This window comes from Pinus tabuliformis, chromosome X, assembly GCF_031772625.1.
Source record: "Pinus tabuliformis cultivar Carrire ecotype Pingquan chromosome X, CPIR1, whole genome shotgun sequence".
In the NCBI taxonomy this organism is placed as follows: Eukaryota; Viridiplantae; Streptophyta; class Pinopsida; order Pinales; family Pinaceae; genus Pinus; species Pinus tabuliformis.
This window is the reverse complement of record NC_142308.1, coordinates 515,489,275-515,504,651: the sequence shown is the minus strand read 5'-3', so window position 1 is coordinate 515,504,651 and position 15,377 is coordinate 515,489,275. Positions and strand designations below refer to the sequence as shown.

General features: G+C 37.4%; 1 protein-coding gene across 2 annotated transcripts in view; it reads right to left on the bottom strand.

The window, feature by feature from the left end:
• The window catches only part of LOC149140943 (Cysteinyl-tRNA synthetase, class Ia family protein), a 192,644-nt gene that overhangs the window by 24,211 nt on the left and 153,056 nt on the right, over positions 1–15,377 (bottom strand). The window lies entirely within an intron of this gene.

Here is a 15,377-nt window from a genome sequence, read left to right as displayed (position 1 = left end):
GGAAGTTACTTGGTCACATAATTTCAAAGGATGGGATCAAGGTTGATCCTAAAAGGGTTGAGGCAATTCAAAAGATTCCTCTGCCCTATAATCTAAAATCCCTCCAGTCCTTCCTAGGAAAGATAAATTTCCTTAGAAGATTTATTCCGAATTACGCAGAATTAGCAAAGCCTATTCAAAGTCTTCTGAAAAAAGACGCAAAATTTCTGTGGAAAGAAGACAGTAGAAAGGCTTTTCAAGAAATAAAGAATGCTATAGCCAAAGCTCCTGTTTTAATCAGTCCCGATTATTCCAAGGATTTCATGATTTTCTCTTTTGCTTCTGAGGATACCATTGTTGGTGTCTTACTTTAGAAAAATAAAGATTGGCAAAAACAACATACTGTTTTCCTGAGTAGAGCGCTCCAGAATTCTGAATTTAATTACACTACCATGGAAAAGCAAGCTTATGCCTTAGTTAAATCTCTTAAGCATTCCAGGACATAAGGAAGGAAACAAGATTCAGGAGTTGATTCATTAGTTAAATCTCTTAATCAACTAGAAGAAGCAAGGAAACAAGCACAAGGAGCTGAGAAGGTGATGGAAGCTTTGACATTCATAGAAGGACAAGTTGATGAAGCAGAAAAGGAGAGAAACACCATGATATGCCAACTAGAAGAAAAGGATGATGACATCACCAAGTTAAAATCAGAAATCACTTTGCTTAAGGCCCAATCATGTGAAGCAACCAAGATGAAGGAAGAAATGGAGATCATTCTATCAAAGAAGGATGAAGAATGCAAGAAAATGAAGGAAGAAATTGTCTTTCTTAAAAAGGAAGTTGACTTGCTGAATAAGAACTTGAAAAGTTCTCAAACCCTAGATGACATCCTAAGTCATCAAAGGTCTCCCCTTGATAAATCAGGTCTTGGTTATGCAGGTGAATCCTCAAGCAAGAATGATAATGCTTCAAACAACAAGGATGTGAGGAAGCCTGGAAGAAATGTTGATGCTCCCAGCAAAGGCAAGAGTCAAATTGACATTGGAAGAAATCCTACTCCAAGAAGAAATGCAGATGGTGTCAAGGATGCAAGAAGCAATGGTTATCATCAAAGGATCTCAAGGCAGAAAGACTTCAAAAGTACATCAAGGAAATCTCCATCTCCCAGGTACCAAAGTATATTTCTTGGTTATTGTTATGCTTGTACAAACTTTGGACACATGGCAAAAGATTGTAGGGCTTATAATGGTCCCCATCAATCTCCGAGAAGCAATTTCACAAGAAGAAGTCATGAATTCTTATTCATGAACAACATAGAGTGCTTCAAGTGTCATAACATTGGACATATGGCACGTGATTGTAACTTGACTTGGGCTCCTACACAAGCTAGAACCATGCCAGAGAAGAAAGTTACACAAGTATGGAGAAGGAAGCAAATACAATCCGAAACTCTCTTGAACTCTCCAACCAACAACACATGTTGTTGACCCGATCTTCGATATTCCAAGTATTTGATGGGGAGGCTCTACTAAAAAGAAGACCATGCATACAATTAGGGGGAGCTTACGATGATTAAGCACTCTTGCAAAAGCTATCCGTGAATGGGGCCTATGAAATCCTTGATGAGCCACATGGACAATCATCCTTTGATAGATCGTCTCTCAGGAGCATTTCCTTTGAAGAACATGATCCCTTATTCATCCATGAACTACTATTAAAGATCTTTCATGAGCTAGAGGAGGTCGTTCAGACAGGGGGAGTTGGTTCATCACATGAAGCAATTTAAGCACATCTATCATGGACCACATTGTTAGAAAGAAGAGCATCGTGACAAAGGAAGTAACATACCTACGAAGAACTACTATTCGTAAATAAAATACGCAGCTTGAAGGGGGGAGTACTTGGGCACCCCGTTTGCCATTGATGTCAAAGGGGGAGAGAATGTTGAAAAGGCAAGAATATTGCCATCAATGACAAAGGGGGAGATTGTTAATCTAGGTTGTCATTGATGTCAATATGGCATTGACGTAGATGTCAATATTCTTGAGATGTCTGGTTCTAGATGATGATGTCAAGACTCTTGTTTGACAATGATACCATGAATGAAGATGTCAAGCCACTAAGAAGAAGTATTGTCCTAGATGCCTATTGTTCATAATGTCCTAGATGTCCTTGAGCTAACCATGAAAACACTATAACCTCTTGTATCCTTGCTCTTGATGAAGAAGCCCTAGAAATCATGATGATGTCCTTACTCTTGATGAAGAAGTCCTTATTGATGCTCATAGTGACTCTTGATGTAGAAGCTCTCCTTGTGATGATCTAATGACATATGGCTAATAACATATCACTGCACTATCATGGCTAATAACATATCATGATGACAACACTCCTACATGATGACTCTATGATCCTATGACAAAGCCATGAAAAAGACATGTTGTCCCAAACAATGGAGAAGCCCTAATGACCTTGCTGTTTTGCACTAAAAATTTCAAGAGCAGTCACAAAGAAACATATTTTTTGACACCTTGGAGGCATCCTTTCACATTGGCTCCTACACCATCTTGAAGAAGATTTTTCCCCTTTCTAATGAGCTCTCACTTGCCCTCAAACTCCTAGTAGTTGAAGATAAAATGATTTTTTAAGATTGAGAAATATATATTTTTATTGTAAGTCGACCTGAGTTAACGTACATATGTCGGCTCTCATTCCTCAACAGTGACATCTTCTCTTTAAAGGACGAAATCAATATAAATAAGTTTCAGACTTCATTTCTTAGAATCAGATTTCGGTGATCAATTAAAAGAACTACAGAAGAAGAGAAAAAAAAGCAAAGGAGGACAGAAAAGGCAAAGACGTTGTAAGGAGGTCGAGGAGAATAAAAGAGATCATTGTTTGGGTGTTTTGGGCAAATTCTATTAAAATTTAAAAGTTCTATATTCCATTGCAGCTCGGATTCTGGACAGAACAAAGACCTATTCACATCTCGTGAACAGTTAGAAGATAAGGGAATTAAGGAACAATGATAGCGTGAAGAGGACAAGCATTTGTTGTGACAGTTAAGGAGCTGTGCTACTTCGGACCTGTGCAGGGTACTCAACAAACTTCGCTTGACTGTGCCTCTCTGTTCTCGGACTTGCTATGATAAATTTCCTTCTGGAGCTCGGACTTCACCTTACCTTAGTCACTTGTGCAGACCTGTATATACATTACAATGACAGTCATATTTGTCTTCGCTTGAATTGATAGCTCATATATGTGAGGATCTGTGCTACAATCACTGGTGGAGCCTCAGTGCTATATTTCAGATCTGTGATATTTCAAACTTAAGGAAAGAAGGGTCAGATCTGAACTTGTGGGGGGGTTAGCCTTTGAAGGCTCGAACCTATAACAAAGAACCTGTGGCATCCTTGACAGTCACAACAACTTGGTGTAACATGGTGCAAGAATTTTGATGCTACAGTAAAGTGTTTATGAAGAAGGGTGATGGTGCAGAATAAGGCAGATTGGTAAAGTGAAGTATTGGAATAGTTTGAATAGTGGTCTGGTGCAGCATGGTGCAAGAATATTGTTGTTGAATAGATGGTGCAAAATTGGTGAGTTGTGGTGAAGAAGTGTTGGTGAAGTACTGGTGACATGTGGTGCAAAACATTGATGCAGAATTGATGAAGAAGTATGGTGCAAAATAGATGGTGTAGTATGGTGCAGATTGGGTAATGAAGAATGGGACAATGGTGTAGTGTGGTGCAAGGATTGTCATTGCTAAAGTCTTGGTGCAACATGGTGCATTGGGCAGTGTGATATTTTGAACAGTGGTTTGATGCAGTGAAGGATTATTGCTCATAGGAAGATTGAAGCTTGGGTCTGAAGTTTATTGACCTGTGAAAAGAACAGTCACCTAGAACCTGTGATGTGTGGATGAGTAAGACTTGAAGAAGCCTTGTAAACATCCTTGGAGACATAATGTTGTGCTGAAGTCATCATGAAGTAAACTTGGGGGATTTGATTGGGTACCATGAAGAACAATGGTGACACCTTCTATATGGCAGGGTTGTCATTGATGATCTAAAGTGGAAGACTACAGTGAAGCTGAAGATTGACAGGGCTTGGTGAAGAAGATTTTGGGAGCTGTGAGTTACTACCAAACATATCTTGACGAAGTATTGCAGGGGGTTGGAGCCCAAGAGGTTGGAACCTCCAAAAGACAAGGTTGGTGCCTTGGAGGATAGGGTTGGAGCCCTAGAGGATCGGTGTCCTCAAGAAACCAGGTTGAAGCCTGTACTAGAGAAGGGTTGGTGCCCTAGGGATTTGGAGCCTCTAAAGTCAAGGTTGGTGCCTTCGATAAGATAGGGTCGATGCCATAGAGGTCGGAGCCTCACAAAAGTCCAAGTTGGTGCTTGGAAATAGGTTGGAGCCTGGGAGATTGAAGATCTATGTCTTCATCTAGGGTTGGAGCCCTATATACATTATACATGATTTATTGTGAAAAAGAAATTAATAAAAGCATTTATTCTTATTGTTCATTTTGTGTTCTAATTATAAGAGATCTAACTAGTGAAAGTAACAATTGAAAAGGAATATGGATTCACCCCCCCTCTTAGTATTTTCAATAGAAAAAGGGTGCAGATCAAACGAGGAGGAGCTATGGGTTTGTAGGTTGAGAGAAGAGGCGATGCAGGTGATGAAGAAGACGTGAACAGGCGGCGTGAGAGAGTAGTGATTTGCAGGAGCGAGGGTTCGAAAAACTGAAGGAAAAGAGGTTGCGGGTTGGTGAGGAAGAGCTACGGATCAAAGGGAAGGAGTTAATGGAAAATCGAGCTCGACTGCAGGTGGAATGGAGCTTGAGAGGGGTTGATGGCAGTGTATGGAGAGCTCAATAATGGAGAAAAATGCAAAGGGAGAAGAAGTTGCAGATTCGATGGAGGAATAAGTGGTTTTCTAAAAAAAAATCGAAATTTGTAGCTAATCAAAAACCCCAAGCAGTAAAGAAATGGTAGCCTAGAAACTTAAAATTTTTTTTAGAAAAATTTGATTTAAAATGATGTGTCCTTTTGCTGTAGATTTATCCTTGAAATCCTTATAAAAATTTCCAAATCTAAGAATTTTAAAACCCTTGGACTGCAAAAAATTTGAATAATATCCCTGCAAAGTGATATTGAGGCTAGATCTTACCCTCCAGGGCCTAGATCTGGCTTCAAACAAAAATCTTCCTTCAGATCTACAGTTGCAAATGACAATAACACCCAGAAACGATATATACAATGATATAAAACCCCAAAAACTAGTTAAATAATTACAATAATTACAGGTTGAAGGCTCTAAGTAGCCAGATCTATCATTATGTCACACAGATTTTTTTTTTGTAATTTTAAAGGAGTTGCTAACTCGAAACCCTCATGCATCAATAAAAAAGAAATCTTATGATAAGCCCGGGATTAATTTAGTTGGGCTCTTTAGGAAGCACAAATTGGGAGTTGGATGGTCCAACTGAAAACTTCCCCTAACACCTGAGGATCTAAATCAAGATTTCCCTGCAAAACTCCATCCAGCCATTAAAAATATAGCGAGAATATAATAATAAAACTTAGACAAATAGAGATACCTGTTATTACGTTCAAAATGTGACTGAGCAAGATACCTATACTCAAAGCACTCTTCAGAAGCTATCATCAATGGCTTTAAGAAAAATTATGCATGAAAATAACACATCTTACAGTATTCCCATGAAGAGTAAAACCAGCGGAATTTAACCCCAAAGTCTTTCTTTTATTATCCAGAAAAAAGATTACACCAGAGCTTCTTGCTAAACACACGACTCCAAGATCAGATGGATCGACTGACAAATGAATTCCTATTTAAAGATAAATCCTCCAACGGCTAGTTCGATTGATCGTCGTCAAAGCAATCTCCGTCGTTGATGAAGATTAAAATTTCTTTTAATCTCATTCATCAAAATATTTAAATTTTGAGGAAATTCGAAATTTTTATTTAAATTCATTTTAATTAACTCAAAAATAGAATTTTTTAGTTAATTTCAATGTGGAAAAAGTCGAAGTAGGGATTAATTTGGCAAGGGTCCAAAAGTTGAAAAACTCGTCAAAGTTGGGAGTCTTTTGAAAAAGTTTGCAAAAAGTCGGCAAAATTAAAAAAACACAAAATTATTCATTTTTATTTTATTTTTTTTAACATCTAGAGTATCCACAACATCAAATAAATGCATTTTTACATAAACATGTAAAGAAAGCTAATATATAATATGTATATGAAGTCTAGTGCTACATCACATATCAAAATAGTGATTCAACTCCTGAATTTTGGGTCCTATCTGAGTCTCAACTCTCAAGAGTCAAAATATCAACAAAAAATATAATAAATGTATATCATGAGTCATCTAAAAGTCATCAAGTAATCAGTCACTGAGATCCTCTTCCCCTTTTTATTTTTGTTTCCGCTAATTGTATTAAGAAATAAGTCATGCATTTATTCAGTAGATTGTAATCTGCTTGGGTAATAAGGTGTTAGGCGGTAGGTCCAATGAAAATTAACAGTGAGTATCACAGTAGATGTGAAAATTAACGCTTGATGACTCCAAGCTGCTTATTTTCTGAGAAAACAGTAGATGTCAGATTACTAACCTAGCCTTGGCATCTATTATTCAAAAACTCTTGGAAGTAAAATCCACTTCTGATACATAACCTTTCCCCACATTTATAGGGAGTTCACCACTAAAGAAGATTCCCTTTCAAAACGTGCTCTCATTGCAGGAAGGATCTTTGTTGTCACAAGATTTCACAGGTACTTTGTCCCTGTCTAAAAAATGGGTTCTTTTTTGAGGCACTGGTTTTGTTTTTTTTGGACAGGTTGTTGCTATTTGATCTTCATGACCTCCTCTTTGTTGTTTCTTCTGGAAGCATTCAACAACTGTAACAATGTTTTTGATGGTGTGGGGTTCTTTCTACGGAAGACTGTTGTATGCCTGTCCTTTTGGTACTTTTGTAATCTTTTGAAGGGGCAGTGGCTTTTAGAGTTTGGATCACTGAAAGCCTGGAGGCTTAGCCAATGTATGCTTTCTAACTAGAAATATGAAGTATAAAGATTTGGTTTTCCTTGGAAAACAAAAACATATCTTAACCTCAAAACTAACAGATTACAAATGAGACTGTTATGCTCGCAAGAAGTATGACAAACAATACAATGCAATAACTTGAAAATGCATGGATGGAAGCTTCAATTGACAGTTTTTTCACCTTTGCGGCCTCTTTATCCGCGGCCTGGGAAGGGAGGCGGACTTTTTGGGTCGACTCCCGATTAAATCAGGAGTATAAGGAAAAAATCGGGATTTTTTCCTTTGTGAAAAAGTCGCCAAAAAGTTGGGGGATTAAATCGTTTAGTTCAAAAAATCGCGTTTTTAGGATTAAATCGGGATTTTTTGCAGACTTTTTCCACACTGGTTAAATTCCCCCAAAAATTGACTTTGACTTAACCCCCAGAAATCAAAGGTTTAAAATTTATCAAAATAATTAATTTACCTTAGTCCTGAGACCTTTTAAAATTTGATTTTTTAGGACCGATGAATTTTACCTTTGGAGAATTTAAATTTATCTAGATCCTAGAATTAATTAAATTTCTGGTTTAGGATTTTAATTAATTTTAGGCCAGAGAATTTAATTAATTAACCTATGAGGGGATAAATTATTTTTCCAACACTCAGGACACTTTACATTATGATTTTCATATTTTTTACATCATAAGAGGGAAAACCGATTTGTAAAGACCTTCACAGACTACCCATTTATGCGACACAAATATAATCCAACAAACCAAACAATTTGTAATAAAATAACCTAACCAAATAGTTAGGATTATTACCAAATCACTTTTATATAGACTCGATCTAGAACACTAGGACTCGCCTAAGATCCTAGCGACAAAATCCATTCTAGCTTTGGGGTAAGTCTAGAGGGTAATACTCTGCTGACCATCCGAAAATGGATCGGTGAGACAGAAAACCACCTAGAATGGAGATCATCACTAGAAAGGTAGGTTTACCTAGATTGTCACATACATGACACAGTTCTGCTAAAATTATTTACATCACATACATGCAGAATGGATTTACATTATAACACGATGATCACGCTGATGATGATAATTGGACGGCACGGACACAACTATCAGGTGATATCCCTTTTGCAAAAAGCGAGGTGTCCTGCTATGGGATCGTTGACACAGAGTGGTCAACATTTCGCTCTACTTGGGGACACGTTGCTGCACCGGAGGAATGTGAGAATCCACAATCTGTATCCACGCAACACACAAGATAACATAAGTAACGTCCATCCAAAAATCATCATATAATATTAAACACATGAAAGATATAAGCTCTTCATTTATTAACTAGTCTATTAACATGAAAAACATAAATTTGACATAACTACAAAATGAAATGCTAAAATGAAAGGATGTAGGGTTAGGAATATAATACAAAGGATGCCTAGTGGCATCAAATTTACTCTCCGAAGTACAACTTGAGCATTTGGCCATTCGCGGGTAAATCCAGTGGTTCGCCTTCCAACGTGCTCAAATGGAATGAGTTGGGTCCAATAATGCCTCGAATGATGTATGGTCCCAGCCACAAACTGTCAAATTTGTTATGCATTCTTGTTTTTTCATTCTTTCGGTCCCACAATAAGACCATATCTCCAACTTGCAAAGATCTTGGACGAGATTTTTTGTCAAAGCTTTTCTTAATGTTAGATTGATTCTTATACATATTATCAAAAGCCTTCCTATGAGTTTCATCCAACGCTACAAGTTGATCCTTGCATAAGAGATTTAACTAAGGCATAAGCTTGCTTTTCCATGAACTCATAGGTAAAGCAATCAGTTTGAGTTAATATAGCTTTGACAACGGAATGTGGGACGAAAGCTATGACTTTGGAGAGTTAATTGTATAAAAGATTGCATGAAACTCATAGCAAGGCTTTTGATAATATGTATAAGAATCAATCTAACATTAAGAAAAGCTTTGACAAAAAATCTCGTCCTAGATCTTTGCAAGTTGGAGATATGGTCTTATTGTGGGACCGAAAGAATGAAAAAACAAGAAAGTATAACAAATTTGACAGTTTGTGGTTGGGACCATACATCATTCGAGGCATTATTGGACCCAACTCGTTCCATTTGAGCACGTTGGAAGGCGAACCACTGGATTTACCCGCGAATGGCCAAATGCTCAAGTTGTACTTCAAAGAGTAAACTTGATGTCACCGGGCATCCTTTGTATTGTATTCCTAACCCTACACCCTTTCATTTCAGCGTTTCATTTTGTAGTTATGTCAGAGTTATGTTAATCATGTTACTAGACTAGTTAATAAATGAAGAGCTTATATCTTTCATATTTTTAATATTATATGATGATTTTTGGATGGACGCTACTTATGTTATCTTGTGTGTTGCATGGATACAGATTCTGGATTCTCACATTCCTCTGGTGCAGCAACGTGTCCCCAAGTAGAGCCAAATGTTGACCACTCTGTGTCAACGATCCCATCGCAGTACACCCCCTTTTTGCAAAAGTGATATCGCCTGATCGATGTGTCCATGTCGTCCAATTATCATCATCAGCGTGATCATCGTGTTATAATGTAAACCCATTCTGCATGTATGTGATGTAAATAATCTCAACAGAACTGTGTCATGTATGTAACAACCTAGGTAAACCTATCTTTCTAGTGACGATCTCCATTCTAGGAGGTTTTTTGTCTCGCCGATCTATTCTCGGATGGTCGGCAAAATATTCCTCTCTAGACTTACCCCAAAGCTGGAATGGATTTTGTCGCTAGGATCTTAGGCGAGTCCTAGTGTTCTAGATCGAGTCTATATAAAAGTGATTTGGTAATAATCCTAACTATTTGGTTAGGTTATTTTATTACAAATTGTTTGGTCTGTTGGATTATATTTGTGTCGCATAAATGGGTAGTCTGTGAGGGTCTTTTACAAATGGGTTTTCCCCCTTATGATGTAAAAAATATGAAAATCATGATGTAAAATGTCCTGAGGGTTGGAAAAATAATTTATCCCCTCTTAGGTTAATTAATTAAATTTTCTGGCCAAAAATTAATTAAAATCCTAAACTAGAAATTTAATTAATTCTAGGTCCTAGGTAAATTTAAATTCTCCAAAGACAAAATTCATTGGTCCTAAAAAATCAAATTTTAAAAGGTCTCGGGACTAAGGTAAATTAATTATTTTGATAAATTTTAAACCTTTGATTTATGGGAGTTAAGTCAAAGTCAAATTTTTTGGGAAATTAACTGAAAAATTCTATTTTTGAATTAATTAAAATGCATTTAAAAAAAATTCGAATTTCCTCAAAATTTAAATATTTCGATGAATGAGATTAAAAGCAATTTTAATCTTCATCAACAACGGTGATCATTTTGACGACGATCACTCGAACTAGATGTTGGACGATTTATCTTTAAATAGGAAGTCATTTGTCAGTCAATCCATCCGATCTTGGAGTCGTGTGTTTAGCAATAAGCTCTGGTGTAATCTTTTTTTTGGATAATAAAAGAAAGACTTTGGGGTTAAATTCTGTTGGTGTTACTCTTCATGGGAACACTGTAAGATGTGTTATTTTCATGCATAATTTTTCCTAAAGCCATTGATGATAGCTTCTGAAGAGTGCTTTGAGTACAGGTATCTTACTCAGTCACTGGGGTTTGAATAATAATTTAAATTTTGAACGTAATAACAGATATCTCTATTTGTCTAAGTTTATTATTATTTTCTCGCTAAATTTTTAATGGTTGGATCGAGTTTTGCAAGGAAATCTTGATTTAGATCCTCAGGCGTTAGGAGAAGTTTTCAGTTGGACCAACCAACTCCCAATTTGTGTTTCCTGAAGAGCCCAGCTAAATTAATCCTGGGCTTATCATAAGATTTTTTTTATTGATGCATGAGGGTTTCGAGTTAGCAACTCCTTTAAAATTACAAAAAAAATATTCAGTGTGACATAATGATATATCTGGCTACTTCAGCCTGTGATTATTGTAATTATTTAACTGGTTTTTGGGGTTTTATATCATTGTATATATCCTTTTTGGGTGTTATTGTCATTTGCAACTGTAGATCTGAAGGAAGATTTTTGTTTGAAGCCAGATCTAGGCCCTGGAGGGTAAGATCTAGCCTCAATATCACTTTGCAACGATATTATTTAAATTTTTTGCAGTCCAATGGTTTTAAAATTTTTAGATCTGGAAATTTTTATAAGGATTTCAAGGATAAATCTAAAGCAAAAGGATACATCATTTTAAATCAAAATTTTCTAAAAAAAAAATTAAGTTTCTAGGCTACCATTTCTCTGTTGCCTAGGGTTTTGATTTGCTGCAAATTTCGAAAAAAAAATTAGAAAACCACTTATTCCTCCATCGAATCTGCAACTTCTTCACCCTCTGCATTTTTCTCCATTACCGAGCTCTCCATTGACTGCGATCAACCCCTCTCGAGCTCCATTCCACCTGCATTCGAGCTCGATTTTCCATTAACTCCTTCCCTCTAATCCGTAGCTCTTCCTCACCAACCCGCAACCTCTTTTCCTTCAATTTTTCAAACCCTCGCTCCTGCAAATCGCTGCTCTCTCACGCCTGTTCGCGTTTTCTTCATCACCTGCGTCGCCTCTCCTCTCAACCGGCAAACCCGCAACTCCTCGATCGATCTACACCCCTTCTCTATTGAAAATACTAAGAGGAGGGGTGAATCAGTATTCCTTTTCAATTGTTACTTTTACTAGTTAGATCACTTATAATTAGAACACAAAATGAACAATAAGAATAGATTGCCTTGGTCAGGAATCTAGTCCATGGCATTGCGGTGCCTAAACTGTTGAGAGAGCAATGGATAGATTGCCCTGGTCAGGAATCTAGTCCATGGCATTGTGGTGCCTAAAGTTCTTCATGGTTCATATAATTGAGATCTTCCTTGTACTTGTATATAATGAATACCTCCTTAGTTAAGAGGGGGTGTTGGAAAATGTAACTAGGTTCGGTCTTCATTAAATGTATTTGAGTCATGTAATGTACTTGTCAAAAGAATAAAGAAAAGAATTATTATTATTATTATTATGACTTATTAAAGCATGGGTTTCATGCTTGGGTCATAATGTTTTAGGTCAAAGTCCCCATTGAGGACTTCTAGGATTTATTCTGAATTAATAGAGTCATTGTACTTTTAGAAGGACCCTTCTTGGGCTTTTGAATCATGTAAAAAGGTTAAGTATTGAGTCAAATATGAATTATGTTGCCTCCACACCAAGTCGGCGTTAAGATAATCAAGTCGGCCTCAAAGAGGGCTATTTGACCTCACCAAAGGACTATAAATGAAGCAGTTTGAATTCCATTTGAAACACACTCACAACAAGCTAGTTCAATATCTCTTGAAGTTGGGAAAAGTGTGAAGTGTTGAAAAGAAGGAGAAAGGAGTGTGAGTTTGGTCTAAGAGAAGGAAGTTAGAAAAAGCGAAATTTTGGTGCATCTATCTCTCTCTCTCTCGTGCCCTGGTTTGGAAGATCGAAGTTCTCTAGTTGATGTTGTAGCCTGTTGCAGCTGCTATAGGTTGAAGTTGTTGGTGCTGGAAGTTGCTACCTCAAGCAGTTGTATTGGGCCAAGAACGAAGTCTCTAAGTGAAGATCGAAGTCTTTCAGTGAAGATCGAAGTCTCCAAAGCTAGGTCGAAGTTACTAAGTCGAAGAAAGTGTTGCTACCGCTGCTGCTGCCAGGTCAAGTAGGATCATTTGCAAGAGAAGAAGAAGGTTGAGTGGAGGAAAGTTTGTCAAGGTCTAGATCTTGTAATATCTCAGAAAAACTATTGAAGGAAGAATTACTGACTGGGTTTTCCCCTAGAGGGCTTTGGCCTTGGTTGTGAGCCTTTATCTGGTGTCCATTGATTTATGTGCTATTGTTTGGTAATTGCTTAATGAACTAAAAGAAAGAAGATATAAAGAAACATAATAAGAAATCAAGAACATCACAAGTAATTATCAAGTATAAGAAAATATTTCTACCTTTCTGATTTTCTAGCACTTTCAATCCCAAAAAGATGTCTCCAATGTAAAAATCAATCTCCAATATAAAGATGCTCCACAAAGATCACATTTTTACCGAGTAGAGAAATAGACAAGGCCTCTGAGGAGGTTGAATTCACATGTGTGATGATGAAAAGAAGAACTTGAGGGATCCTCTATTTATATGAGGTCTATGCCCGCACTTTTACAAATAATTAAACCTACAAGCCCTAAAACAAGTTTGACTTTGATTTTTTGACAAGACAAGGGGTTACAACCCAACCCCATAGCTCAAAACAATAAAGTAATGCCATAAATGTCCACACGTGGGCTGATAGCCTCCAAAAGCATGACATCATCTCCATTTTGAGCAATAAATTCCACAAGGTGTGGAATGGGCTAAGGAGATGCCCCATCATCATAATCAACTCCAAATCCTAAGGGGAAGCCTCAAGAAGTGCCTCAAAATGCCTCCATGTCCAAAAACCATGCTCTAGGTGCCCTACGTCACCCTCTCAAGGGCTAGATGGGTGACATGGCACTATTTCTCTCTAGCATTGAGGCTCCAAGAATGAGTTCAAGTCCTCCCTTGCCATTCCGGGGATGACCATCATCATCTAAGCTTCAAACAAAATAATGCTAATCAAACAGTGTCAAGGCCAGCCTAGGGGCATCTTGGGTCCGCTAGGTACAATATTAAGTAAATCCAACACCAAGCAAGAGAAGCTCAACGTTTCAACATGTATTGGTACTCTGGGGTGTTAATCATCATATGAACCATCAAAGTGTCAAACGCTCTACTCTAGAGGAGTAACACTACATCTGCAAGGTCATCATTACTCTCTAGAATGTGCAAAATGGCCGACACATGATGTCTAGTGGAGTGATGTAATGTGCCCTCAAAGGCCTTTGTTGCGATGTGAAGAACCACCCAGTAAAACTATCTCAATATGAATCATAGTGGACCATACTTAATTGCAAGGTTGTGGGGGAGTGCTCCCTGCCTCGAATCTGGTCCTAAAGTGCGCTCCGGGCGGGAGCACATCGGAGCAAGCCAGAAGTGCGCTCCCACAAAACAAAATTTGCTCCTTGACTTTCTTCGCCAAAAAAAATGACAAAGATGTTCCAAACCCAAAGTTTTTCAAAGAAACAAGAGTTTTTGAGTGGGGCAACCTAATATTCAAGCCTATGGCCCTAGTGTTGATATGCAATTCATGGTAATATTAAATTCTTAAAGTAAAAGTGACATTCTCCTTTATTTTTCATTTTCATCATTTTACTTAAATTTTTGACATTACCATAAAATGACTCAGATTCTAACCTCATTGGATTTCATATGGAGAAAGTAGAATTTTGGATCTCACTCAAAATCCAGCAGACTTATCAGTTTTTCAAGATTTCGAGATTAGGGGGATTGCAATGTTTCCATTGGATTTTGTCATGTACTAGGGTATGGAACTTGTATTTAATCAAGAGCACCACGCCCTCTCTGTACCTTGATGTTAGTGACATTGACCATCGAACTCCTCTATCACGACCCTACTAAAAATGTACCCATCACTCAAACAAAATCTTGACTTGACATGCTACATTTTTTCTATCTTATGTTAATGCCTAGAGGGTGATATTAATGACAAAGATCCCAAGATAGGCAATGATTTTGATGATATGTAGGTTTATTGTAGCATGATTTTTTTGGATGCTAGAGGCCATCTAGAGCCCATTTGTTGATGTATTTTTTATTCAATGATGGATTGCACTCGATGCTATTTTGATTATGTGCACCCTTACATGCTATATAAATGAGAATTTGTAACTTGTAGACATGTGGTTGATGAAGATTATAACATCTAGATGATTGATGTTATATGGTTTAATCCATGTTTTATATTTTTTATATCTAATTCATCATTCTACATGCTTTTGTTGACATATATGCTTCAAAATATATAAAAATATATATTATATAAAATTTTGCTCCCGACCAGGGAGCTTTTGAAAATGTCGCTCCCCGCTCCTGCTCCGAGGCAATCTTGCTTAATTGTTAAGGGCATAATAACACTTCAAACTGAGATCATCTTCAAATATCTAACTAGACCAAGTCCCATAAAAATGTTCCCTACTTGTGTTAGGGATAGCTAGATAGTCAACCCTATTAGGTGTTTCCAACCCCTAAGGGGAGGTGACATGTATTAGCCTCTACGTCAACCCTTCAATCCATAATTTCTTGTGATAGTAGTGGGAATGGAGGGGAAGGACTTCGGGGCAAGGTGCCATGGCCATGTGACTAGCTGATGGAGATCCATCATCCTAAGTGTATAGATGTAAGG